This window comes from Osmia bicornis, chromosome 4 (genome assembly GCF_907164935.1).
Source record: "Osmia bicornis bicornis chromosome 4, iOsmBic2.1, whole genome shotgun sequence".
NCBI lineage: Eukaryota > Metazoa > Arthropoda > Insecta > Hymenoptera > Megachilidae > Osmia > Osmia bicornis.
In genome coordinates this window covers 9,099,648-9,112,663 of record NC_060219.1, presented here as the reverse complement: position 1 = coordinate 9,112,663, position 13,016 = coordinate 9,099,648, and the positions used below count along the sequence as shown (strand labels likewise).

Sequence of the window (13,016 nt, the reverse complement as noted above, 5' to 3'; positions counted from 1 at the left end):
ACTAGTAACGATATTTGCGCTGTTAACGCAACACTTTGTCGAACTCGATACCTATTCATTTCGATTTGAATGAACAGTGAATCGTCGCTGATCATTTCGTGAAATTTATGAATTTTTTTAAACAGAAAAAAAATGAAAAAAGACGTGATTATCCCCGGATCGAGGGGTGCTCGAACGAAGTTTGCGCCGAGTTACTCGGAAATGTGTTTTTGCGGGGCGCAAGGAGTACACTGGGAGTCCTTGTCACCGAAAGTTCGTGCAACGAAGAAACAGGACAGAATAGGAGGAATACAAATTGAAAAAGTCGGATTCGAAGAAGGACGGAGAAGTCGCCGGCAACTCTTACGGAACAGGAAAGTTCGTCCTTTTGTCTCGAGGAGCAGACAAGTTTTTGCAATTGCAAGTTTTCCAAGCTCGACTCGCGAAACGAGACACCGAGCGACGACGTTTCCTGAGAAAAGTGAAATACTGCGGTTCCGTAGCCGAGACATCGCGATGTAATGTTCAACCTATAGCGTTTTAGTATGCGAATATTAAGCAATGGCAAACGCTCTGGCACTTGCCTCTGATTTATACCCGCCGGGGTTAATTCATCTGGATTTATTGTGATTCATTTGCGTTCCTGGAACGCAGCAACGTTTGACACGATCCATAATTTATAGTTTAAACCATTTCCTTGGAAGATGAGTTGTTCCATAATCTTAACAATTTAATAACATTACAATCGCCTCGATGTTTTAAACAGTGCGTAAGGCAACTCACAATTAGCCCAAGAACAAGAATAAACGTTTAATAAGGATAAAATTAGAAGAAGTGCATTTTGGTCGTTCTCTTGCAAAATGTTGCCAAAAATTCATCTTTTTAAGTAGTTATTCAGACTAGCATTCAGTTTTCACGATTCATAGAAAGAACAGCGTTGAAAGAAACTCCAGTCTCGGTTGTTGAATGAAAGAAAAAAAGAAAAAAAAAATAGAAAAGTGCATCCACTCTTTGGACTTTTTGCTCGCGCGCATCGGCCGAAACAATGGAGACTGGCTTCCGAGGATGCATCCACGGCCCGTTTACCTGCAAATGCGCTGCTCGCAGCCGCTGACCCGAGCGGTAATCTCTCATTTTTGTCGGGACAAAAGAGCGCTAAATCTTATTGTTCTTACGCCGGTAATTAAGGTGGTTGAATTAGTTCGCGATTGTTCTTCTACCGCTCGGTCCGTCCATCCCTGTGGGGATAATAAATAAGATTCTTGAGAAATTTCTGACCGTGTTATTCCGCAATCCTGTTTACGCTCAACGGGACATCGGAGGGATTAACGGGGAAAAAAACAGGATCTGCCCCTGTGCCAGCACGTTAATTGCAATTGTAACGAAACTCTCAACCGTGTTCATCCCGTAACAAAATCTTTTGCTCCTCCTCCTCCTCCTTGTTCCTTTATTTTGCATTTATTTCAATCTGTACAATGAATTCTCGTGCCACCAGATTCTATTTTTAATAAATGTATTGTATTCATTTTGTATTATTTAACTTATTAAATGCTATCGACAAAGTGTTAATTTTAATTCCATTTAGAAGTAGACAGATTTTCGTCCACCAATCGAACTGTGGACAATTAAATACTGACAATGACCGAAAATCGATACGTTAAATTAGATTTTCCGGTGTTGGTAACTTTGAATACCATCCAGTATCGCGTACGGTAAAAATCATCATTTAATTACATCCGTCATTTAATCATCGACGCGCCGATTAGCTGAAATAGATTAATGTGCTCTATTAAAACGTTCCATGATAATTATTACGTCGTTTCGATTCTCGTTCGACAGATCAACTATGCCGATACGTTGAAAAGCTGTTCGAGGGTATCGAGCGCGAAATCATGGCAAGAATAAAGGATCATTCGTGGTGACAACTGTTATCAACCCTTTGTACGATTCAAGTTTGCCAGTAGATCTTTGACGTTTCGATAAGGTCAAGATTCGTTTCAACAAAGCTTGGCGATTTTCCAGACCGCTGCAATTGAACATGTCAGTAACGCGGAAGAAAGTGGACGGCACAATTTTTTTCTGCTTCAGCAGCATTTTCAGCAAGCGATTTCAAGCTTGAAGGTGAATTTCCTTCGAGATATTTCGAAGCAATTCTTTGCCGAGTTAAAATTAAAATTGTACAATTCGTTTTGTCACGCTGTCAAAAGATCGCAAAGCAAAAGTGTAACCAAAGAAGAGTCGTAGGTCGTTTTTAACGAAGACAGGGGTTGAGGAAGGTAGGGGGATAAAAGTGATCGAAACTTCCGGCCCGACTCATCAGCACGCGTCACCCCATATTACGGATAACTATTCTTTCCGCTCGTTGCAAGTCCCTATTGTGAGGGGAGCCCCTCGCGTAAGCGATACAGTTTGGGGATCCCCAATTTTCTTCCCCCTCTTCGTTTTATAGAAGCAACTCTCTCCCCTTGCTGCTCTTCCTTTTCCTTGCCTCTGTTTCCTTAATTTTCTTCCTTCGCTACTGATTCTCTTCGTCTTTGATCTAAATGATCGCTACCGGCAATATTTAAGTATTAATCGTTACCGGCCAAGTGTTTGCAATGCCCAATTAGAAATTTTAATTCGAAAAAACCACAAATGAATTTCAGGAACAGTGAAGCTCTGAGTAGAAACAATGACGATATCCACGACTAATTGATCTCGATACAACGAGATATCCTTCTGACCGAATTTACGTCATTAAAAATAATTACCCCCTTGTCGTCGGCGAAGATGAAAACACGACAATCACGGCGACGATAGATTCGATGGTTTCTTTTCTTTTCTTGGCAATTATTATATATTCTTCCTCCCCGAGTCCAAGTCGATTCGTCTCGACTTATCGGCCTATCACAGAACAGAATAATAGGCGCATCCTGGTGCAGGAGATTGAAAGGAAAAAGAGAAGTGCTTTCTACCTTGGCCAGGTTCGCTGGTAAGGGAGCGAGTGCCCTCTTCTTCTATGCGCCTCGCTGACTACAGACCACGGAGTTGAATCAATTAAAGTTTAATCCGGAAGCAAGATCGAGAGAAGCACAGCTCCTTCGTCAACCTTTCCTCTTCTTTCGCTCTTCTTCTCTTCTACGCTCACCCCCCTTTTTTTCTCAGTTTCATCTCCTTTCCTTTTGTTTCGATCCCTTTCTCGTTACCGCTATCTCTTTTTCATTTTTATACATTTGCTTACGTTTCTTGATTATTGCGCATTCTTCTGTCTTCGTTGTTTCTATTTTAAATCGACAATCCCATTCTGAATACAGGTCCCGATTAAACGTAACTTGTCCCACCAAGCTCCGCCCCTGGGACATCCCATCCAAGTACAGCGTTTTTAATCTTTCAGAAGGCAGAGGCGAAGGGGTGAAAGTTCGCGGTACGAAAGTAACGGAACAAGAACTGGAAGAGGGCGGAAGGGACGAACGAGGAGAGGGTCTAACCCCTCTGTTCGCCCTTTTATTTGCAAATAATTGAAAGGACCGTGGAGAAAACAAAGGGCGGGCCAGTTCGTGGTTGCCCTCGTCTATCCTGTTGGACGACGAGTATAATTCGATGGTCTAATTTTATGGAACGACGTTAGAAACGGTCAGGAGAATCGTATTAGCCTTGGCCCATGAAATAACTGAGAAGTAACTCATTCTGGTAACTTGATTCCTCCCTTTTCTATTCTATGCTTCCATTCTCTTCTAGTACCTCCTGGTTACGTTTTCCTGCATATTCCGTATCCCGGAAGATGCAAAAGGGGACAGCAAAAGGAGAAGTAGAGGGATGAAAGAGAGCGAAAGATAGAGAAGGGGTGAGAAGAAAACGGAACGGGGTTGGTCGACCCGAGGTTGCACGGGCAGGCAACGTCAACGTTGATTGGATTTCACAGCTAACAAGAAAATTATATTCAAGATTGGGTAGGTAATCGTGCGAGTCATCTCACGGGTCGCACACTTGCAAACACGGTTGCTTCTCTTTTTTTGTACACCCTCCTCTCTATCGCGCTCGCCACTTACCGGCAGGTTTTACCCCTTGTGCGGGAAACGTTACAGAAATAACTCGTCAAGGCGATTACTGGTGAAGATTACTCGATATTCTCTGGAGGGTTGTACGTGGAAGTGCCGATTGCCAGGCTCGAAAATATCCTACGCAAGAAAACAGCCTCTCTGTTCACCCTACTGCAACCGATTTAACCCTTCGACGGAGGTGTTCGATGATCAAGCGCGAACTTTTCGCGCTGGCAACTTCACCAGCCCTCCGCACGAACGGAGAGTACCACTTTTAAAATGGCTTTGAAGTAAATAAAGGAAACGGGAAGTGCGGGGTGAGAGACTAGAGAGAAGAGAGAAAGAGTGATCGACCTCTCCTGAAACTTGATTGACGTGGACTAACTTGGAGGATGACGTTATAGTTGAAAGCGTTTGATATACCGGCTCGTTGTGATCAATTATAGAAAATGACCTTAATTAGAATCTTCGAGGAATACAAATTATTACACGCGACAACGTGAATAATGGTTGGCGCGCGAAACGAAAATGAAAAAGTTCAAGGAAGACATGGTAAGGGGGTGGGATCGTTTGAAATTTAAGGGAGAAGATTATACGGAATCGTAAAGCCACGCGACCGGAGACGTCTAGCAGGCACCATCGAAGCACCGGGGAACGTTAGCTCTTCCGCTTTGCCAGGAATAACTAAGTTTCGATTCTTCTTCCGAACATCCAACATCGACGTAGACTAGTTGTCCCGCAGCGTGCTGGGTCACAGGACCATTAAGTCCCAGGTTTACCACAATAAGCACACTATTCTGCCCTGGTCGGTGGGTTACCGCTATTATCGAACCAATGACCCACGGACACTGATTCAACCAGATTTTTCCCATTCCCGGATACATAAATTCGATGCACTCTTAGCTGTGTCCATCGCGCAAAATATCGAGTGAGCAGTAGCAGCAAAAGTTATTAAAATATTAACCCTTCAAGCATGGAACGTTGAAATTTAAATCATTGCTTTATCATTGCGAATCGTCGGGATCAAGAGTTAAGATCTCTGCCGTTTTATTACGTTGAAAATTCGAGGTCGAGTAACGACGCGGTCGCCATTCCCGGCAATAGAATAGTTCTTGTATACGGTGGGGTAGAGGGTCGCGAGGGGATGGCCAAAGTATATTACCAACGTTACGCTGGTAGCGACCCCGCTGTCGCTATAATCTGTTTATAAAACAATTTGCGAGCCAAGTGATGCGTGAGATACAATATATCTACAAACATTGTTAGCATCGGCTCGATGAGGATTCGTGGGGGTTAAGGGGGAGGAAGAGTTTCGAGAGGAGGAAGGCTAGGTGGGACACCAAGGGACAGTCCCTTCCGATCTTTCCAGGATCGCTGGAACCACTATCCTCCCGGTGATTTAGCGTGATTTAATAATGTCAGGACGAACAAGCTCGGCATGATCATTTTGCTCGTGAAAATTCGGACGAAACTAGACTGCCAAACTTTGCGTGAATCAATGCAGAGATATTTTTGTTAAATTTTAAGCTTCGAATTGATATGCCGTAAGTGTTATTTCGCAGTATGCGCTTTTATGTCATCGAATCACGTGCGAGTTTGTAGATTTAAAAATCGGCCATTTGATACGCAACACTGTAGCGAGAAGAAAGGAGAGAAAAGCGTAGGCATCGAGGCATCGCGAAGCGGAACGGAAACGAACGTGCAACAGACGATACGGTATTCGACGAGCGTATCCGAAAGAACTGAAAGAGCTCGTTTTCTCGAGCCCCGCCGAACGGGCTCGTACATCGTTTTAATTAATCGGATCCGAGATTTCGTTATTACCACCGATTAGCTTACGTACCAGTGCGCATATTTTTTCGAACGTAAAACGCGAGTAGAGACTAAAACATCAACACCCCCGACGGTCTGCTAGCTGATGACGGACAAAATGCGCATCACGCTTCCTCCCTTCGTACCGTCCACCTATATCCAGTCCACCCAGTGCCAGCCGTGCCACCCTGGCAACCCCAACGAGTGCTGGGTCCACTCTCGTCCAGCGGTCTCCATGTGACTGTGGCCCATCCCATCGTTCGTTGCACGCTGCTCGTCCTTTCGCACCGCGCGTCGCGGCGCATCGTTGCATCGGTGTCCTGCGTGACGCTACACTTCACGCAACAGTAATTTCATCGTTATTTTTATAAATTGGGTGGCCAGGGTTAACGCTCCAGCTAACTCGCCCCGTCGGATTACAGCTTTTCGTAATATTAAAGTTCAACGCCGTTCTACGTGTCCGGCTGTCGTTGTACATATTTTCCCGTACAACCCGCCCCCACCTCCATAAACGTAGGTCGTTTCGTTGGCTCGTTGTTGTTTACGCAACAGAGAACGACGAAATTATTGGGATGCCGTCGACGAACGAGCGATCGTTTTTTCTTCTTTTGCCTCGGAAAGACGAGCTGAAGGATGAGTTTACAGGATACCGTTGAGTACACTTGGCCGATTTGTACGATTTTACAAGGAACTTTATTGTTACCATGAATCTCTGTAAAAACTCATACTCATCGCTTGCATCGCGCCAAATCAAAGCGTTAAATACGGGATGAGTGCGAGTACATATCCTACTCCACGTGTCAACAATCGTGTCCCTCGAAAATTCAGCTAATATGAATTCCTAACGCCGAAGAATTTAAACTTAAGAATGCGAGATCCTATCTGGAATTCCGATCAGTCATCTAGTCGTCGAAGTATCTATTCTGGTGCCTGTGAAGTGGCGTTAATCGTCCCTTATCAACCGGCAATAATAGCTCGTTGGGGTGGTACGGGTGGCACGAGAGGCGTCGACGTCGGCGTCGGCGTTCTTGTTGACGGCGCGTCCAAAAAGTAAGTAGCTTTTTATTAAAGCGACGGCGACGGTGGTGGCGACGGCGAGGAACGCGCGTTCGCAGATCGCACGCAAGTAAGGGATGGAAAGTGGTGTCGGGAGAGAGTCTGAAAGCGGAGAGGAAATGAAAGCGGGCGAGCTCGTTGCGGAGGTGACGAGGGTAGGTCGTAGCGGGACCGTTTCTCTCTCAGGGGCGTCTAAAGTGGGCGGCTTGGTGACAGAGGGGCGGGTTGAGGGTCGAGGGAGGCTGCACGAGGGGGGCGCCTCAGGCACGTGACTGCTCGTGCCGCTGCAGGAGGGCAACCCATAAAAAGAACGAGCTTATACGTACACGCAGAAGCGAACGGACGTACGTAATGGACGCTTGTCGGATGATAGTCCGGAGGATCGACGCTCGTCCGCGCGAAATGCATTATCGTACGGGGCTACACGTCGCGTGCATCCCTTTACGTTCACCAGCCTGAGGGTGGGCCCCGCTCTACGAGGGGTGATTGATACGCGATTTAGACGAGTGTAAATTCTGATTGCGCTCACCCTGTATTATGATCCAAGATATACTACTTTAGCACGAGCGGAATATGTCCCTTCAATGGGGTACAATAGGTGTGAAAGAGCTTCATAGTTTCAATGGCTCGTGTGATTATGATACGCTTTATAGGAGCACGATCAGCTTACCGAACTCTTATGTTCTTGGTAGTATCTTATTGAAATGGCGAACGTTTTGATTTTTTTTCAACCCTATAGTAAGAAGAAATGTTTGCCGTTTACGAATTTGTACACCAAATACATCGTCGAGCTATGAGCGTCAATAAGCGGTGCTCGAACTAATAGATTCAGGTTGTAAGCAGGGGTGAATATGATTTTAAAGTCCCTTTTCGGACCTTGGACTTGGTGTTTGCTTAAGCTGTGTACCCAAGAGGGTGCATATGTATCCAGAGGGATAGAAACTTTCAAGTACCTTCCTTCTGCTGTTCATACATGTATATCTGATATCAATACTTGTATTGTACAAATTACATAAACAAAATAATTTTGCAACGTTAAAGATTACACTCGATAGTTTTATCTAAGAGAGAACAAGTGTCAAACATGAAGCCTAACTACTCTAATAACAGGGATCCTTTCTCGAATGCAGTCACCCTTCCAGATTGTGCACTCGTTCATCGAGCGTCTCCCATAACAATCGCCGTGTAATTCGATTCGATATCGAGAATTAGAGTTATGATTCCGTAGGAATAATATACGAGCAGGTCTTACTGTGATCGGCCGTCGACTCAATGCCGGCACGTGCTGGACGTACGTATACGTCGACGTTCCAATTATAATGCGCGATTTGATACGCGTTGCTGCGATGACGACTCAATTCGCTCAGATTTTCCAGCCACCCTCCTTTAGGTCGGTTAACTTTATTAATAAATAATTCTGACATAAATTTATGTCCAGAAGAAAATATGAAATAACATTCACAGTTTCTACAATATATACGTATCTGTTGAATCGACTTTGCTAAAGTTATAATTATCTCATTCTCACGAGTCAATCTATTCGTTTCGTTCCTCCTTCGACCGGGTGGCCATTGTGGATTGCGATTGAGAAATCAACGGGGTCGCGTGACTTTTTCGATACGTAACGAGCTTGATAAGCCTCGGTAACGCCCACGCGAAAAAGGGAGCGACTCGTTTATTAAAATGCGACGAGGAGGAAAAAAAGCTGATCGCCGGCCGACGAGGCGCGTGTCGAGCCGAGTGACGACCGATTCTCACCCTGTTAACGTGGCTCGAACCCCTAAACGGTTAAACGCCGCTCGCGTGGGACGTCGTGCAAACTCATCGAACCCGGTTTCGTTACAATTTGCATTTAGTAATGATCCGACATGCTGGTGACCGGTCGTGGTCGCCGATGGTATTGAAAATGAACCGATCGATGTTTCGAGCAGTTGTTCGATTCGCAAGGATCAAATAACGTTTGTCAATGTTTTTGATGAGTTATTTAAACAAGAAAAGTTAAATATCTCCGTTATTAATAGTCGTATGAATAAAACTCAAGCCTTTAAAAAACAACTACGACCTTAGAATCACGTAAAATGATAAACTAGCATACTCTTTTATTTCGTCGTTTATAAAGCAGAGTCCTCTGAGCTCCTATAAATACGAGAATTCTTCTAGTTACATAATTTTAAAAAAATCTGCTCGAAAGCGTTCCAACGATAGAGAAACAAGGGCAAAAAGAGGTGGCAGTGTTGGTACGTTGGGAATAGTAGAAAGAGAGAAAGGAGGTGGACAGAGGGACAGTGGGTCCGCGTAATATAATTCAGTAAGTTTATGACTAGCCTGAGGGAACGGTGGCGGTTTGCATATAACCAGGGGTAAGTTCGCCGCGAGTTTTCGGCAGATGGAGAAAGATGAAAACAGATAGAGAGAGGATGCGGAGGACGAAACGGAGAGGGTGGTCGGTTGGCCGTATTTCTTGTCTGGTGAGCTTTACGGTACCGCGCTACGTTATGACCGTCGAATGGATTATCATTTCCCTCTCTCTCTCCCTCTTGTCCACCCTTCTTCGTATCATCTTCTTTTATCTTCGATTATCTGTCTTTCTTCGTTCAACCCTCCCTCTGCTTCCTCCCGCTGTATCCTGTAAGAAAGCTCACCCCCCTCACGGTTCTTCGTCCTTCCAGCCTGCAAAGACATGCAAAGCAGGATGGACGACGGTAGGTTTGAGAGGGCCAACGCGAAAAAAAGAGAAAGAAAGAGACGGATCGAGGGAGAGAAAAGAGCTCGCAGAGAATATCCGCGAAATGTTCCTTTTTCCGAAGCTCTTTTCCTCTTTCCGAGCGTTGTTACCAACACGCTCGAGTTTTCTGCTCGCGCACGAGATACCGGGAGATGGCTCGACGGATACGAGGAAAAAGGAGAAAAACGGAGAAAAGGGAGATGCCATCGTGAAAACCGTGATGGGGGGAGAGGGTGGCCGGTCTTCGGCATGTACCATGGATATGTAGACCGACAGGTACATGAACATGCACACGAACGATGTATGTACGGAAAAACGCGGCTGCATAAGCGTGCACGTATACATACATGCAAATAGATGCATGTACAGGATGTTCAAAAAGAAAAGGGTCTAAGACTATGTAAGCTATAGTCTTTAACGAATAGAGCTACCTACAATCATTGCTGATATACTAAAAATTTCAATTCAAATTAATTTTGTATGATTTAAACAGCTAAGATATTCAGATTTGTTCAAAATTCAAGTGCATCGTTAAAATATGAAAATGACGACAACTGTATATGTAAAATTTAATACGTCATATTGTTATCGGAACTTTCTTCATTGTTTTCGTATTCTTCGTGTACCGCTGAAGCGTTATGGAACACTTTGTATGTCACGTGTTTATGGATGTACGAGGTATTTACGGGAAATTGTGTGAGCGTACACATACGCGAGCGTATATTATGTATTCGTGGAAGAGTACGCGGAGCCGGAGGTCTCATCTTATGTTGCACAACATTGGCCGCCATCATTGGAGCAACCCGGCTGGAATTAATTTGAATGTTTTTTGAGCGGTACAGCCCGGGGGTCTCCGTCTCGCAAGAAACGCCAGAAACCTCCACCCCGGACTACCCACTGCCACCCTCGATTCCCGTCTTCCCTACCCCACCCCCCTGTCTCCTCCTCCTTCTCGTCCCTCCGTACCACCCTGTGGCCTCGTAAATATACACCGATATTGCGTCCGCGGTATCCAAGAATACCGCAATTTATCTTTTCCTACGTCGATCCCCAACCATCACGTTTTATTGGCCGACTGTGCAGCCTGAGTTCCGATTCCCTCGAAAACGAGCTAAACACGACAGGTATAGGGCTGTTTATGAACACTTTTCGAAATAGTATGTCTGTTTCGAAACAATCACCACGGTCACTGTTTCTTTATTGACAGAAAGCAGCATTGTGAAGAGAACAGAAGAAGAATCACTCTTCTATTTCATCTCAAATATACCTAACCATCATTTCAAATCTTTCGAGTCAACAATTTTCATAGTTCTTTCCTGCCGAGTAAAAAGATTCCTCGTCCCACCCACAGTACCCTATCATTTCTACCACGATAACGAAGAAGCAATTTTCGATGATCATCGACGAATAAAATCGATCTCCAAAGCCGCGATCCCGCGATCGATTCAACTGCAGTTTACGAATTTTCCTCTCACCCCCCAACTTGCAATCGGCAATGTATGTCGGTGGGTACACAACCACTATCAGGGTGATCGGCGTCGCCGGTGTCGGGGGTTTGGCGCACACCAGAGCAGCGGTTTATGTACCAGAAGTGATGGGTACATTTGTTCGTTATTTCGTTGTGTTTTTGTTTTTAGAGGGACTTTATTTACGACCGGATAGCGGAGCCACAAATATGCGACGAGATAGGCGGGCGCGTTTTGTTTGTCGGTCGCGCGTACGTTTGCACTTATGCGAACACAACCTGGCCAGACTGTCCCGACGCGACGCGACGGTTTGTCCGTTTGGCATCGTGATTTTGCGGCACTTTTATATCCACAATAATTCGCGGGGTGGAGGGCAGAGGGTGTCAGCGGAGCGACGTCATCCACCGAGTGCAGCATGGCGTGTCACGTGAACCGCGAGTAATGATAATGAACCGCGACCCACCGGCGATAGGTGATTTATACACACCTGTCTCTTTCCACCTTTGTTGTTTTGGTCTGCGTTCCGTTTTTTTTTTTTTTTTATCCTGTGGCTCTGTTTTGCTTTTATTGGGGCAATGTTTTTTCTAGCGGAAGGGAAAGCTCGTTGATTAATGCGAATTGAATTAATCGTTTTTTGCAAAATGTGGGAAAAAGTGTGCATATTCTGCTACGAGCTTTCATGCATGATCGGTAGAGATACATTGTCAAATCGATCGTGAAGTATACACTTATTTATTTATTTATATTTATTTGTGTAGAAGAATTATATTTTGTTTGCGTTGCGTCGCCTACGCCATACTTGTCGATTCCAAACGCTTCTATTTATAAACTTTTTAAGAACTACGATTGTTAGATAAAATTGTGATCATCTTTCGCGTAATTCGGCTGAATGTTGCCGTTGAAGAGGCATTTTAATTAGAGTCGCGGATATAATTAGCTACGAGTGGTCAAATGAAGAGGCAAGGTCGTAATGAATGGGAAATTGAAAAATCAACTAGAGGGGCAGAAGTTTCTTAGCCGCCTTTCGTTTTCATTCTACTTAATACACCATAAGACGTTGATCTTGAAATAAAACTTATTAAAAAAGGGCTCGTCCCGGTTTCAAGGAATCGGAGTGCTTTTCTTCGTCGTGTCTTCCTTCGGCAGAGGCCATGCACGACTGCCCATGAAAGAACACCAATTTTTTGCTCTCAAAACTTTCAGGAACGTAGTCGCCGCGTTGCGAGGTCGGAGCGGTTTCGCATAATAAATCTGAGAGATATTTGTTAGGGAGGGTAGGAAGCATTTGTCTATGTTAAGGGGGTAGAAAGGGCGCCGACAACACGGGCGCCTCCATCTATCAACGGCTCCAGCAAACACATCAATCCACGACTCACGCCACGATGGACAATTTTAAGGGTGAGAAAAAAAAAATAAATGCCGATCAACGCCACGTTTTCTTTCCCGAATCGCGACGCCATCAAATGCAGAACAAACTTTCTACGTTGCAATCAATTTACCGCTCCCCAACCCAGTAGGAATCATCGGTGACACAAATTTAACACAACAGAATTATTATGGAATGAATAACGATGTAATTAATCAAAGAAGAGAAAAAAGAAAAGAGAAAAAATATTTCTTCACCCGATATCTTATGTATTCCTTTAACATCGCCAATTAACGAAAATATAATAACCGACTGTCGCAAAACGAACAACGATGAATCCATTGAAAATGTATCAGGAGGTAAATTTCGATTATAGGCTGCCGGTTGTTTCGACCGCGAAAACGTTGACAATAGGCAATTTCGCATTTCAAAGGACAATATAGGCACTCGTTGTGATCAGCATGTAATTAGGTGCGGTACGTGGGCAGGCACGTGCGGACAATTCATCAAGGGGCCGTGCCCCTGAACGTGCTCCGATCCGCACCACGTCATTTACGGGTGTTACGGGGGTGCAAGGCATTTTCTCCAACTTG

At 44.7% G+C, this 13,016-nt stretch overlaps 1 long non-coding RNA gene across 1 annotated transcript in view; it reads right to left on the bottom strand.

The window, feature by feature from the left end:
• The window catches only part of LOC123987729, a 102,846-nt gene that overhangs the window by 68,768 nt on the left and 21,062 nt on the right, over nucleotides 1-13,016 (bottom strand). The gene's annotated exons all lie outside the window — the stretch shown is intronic.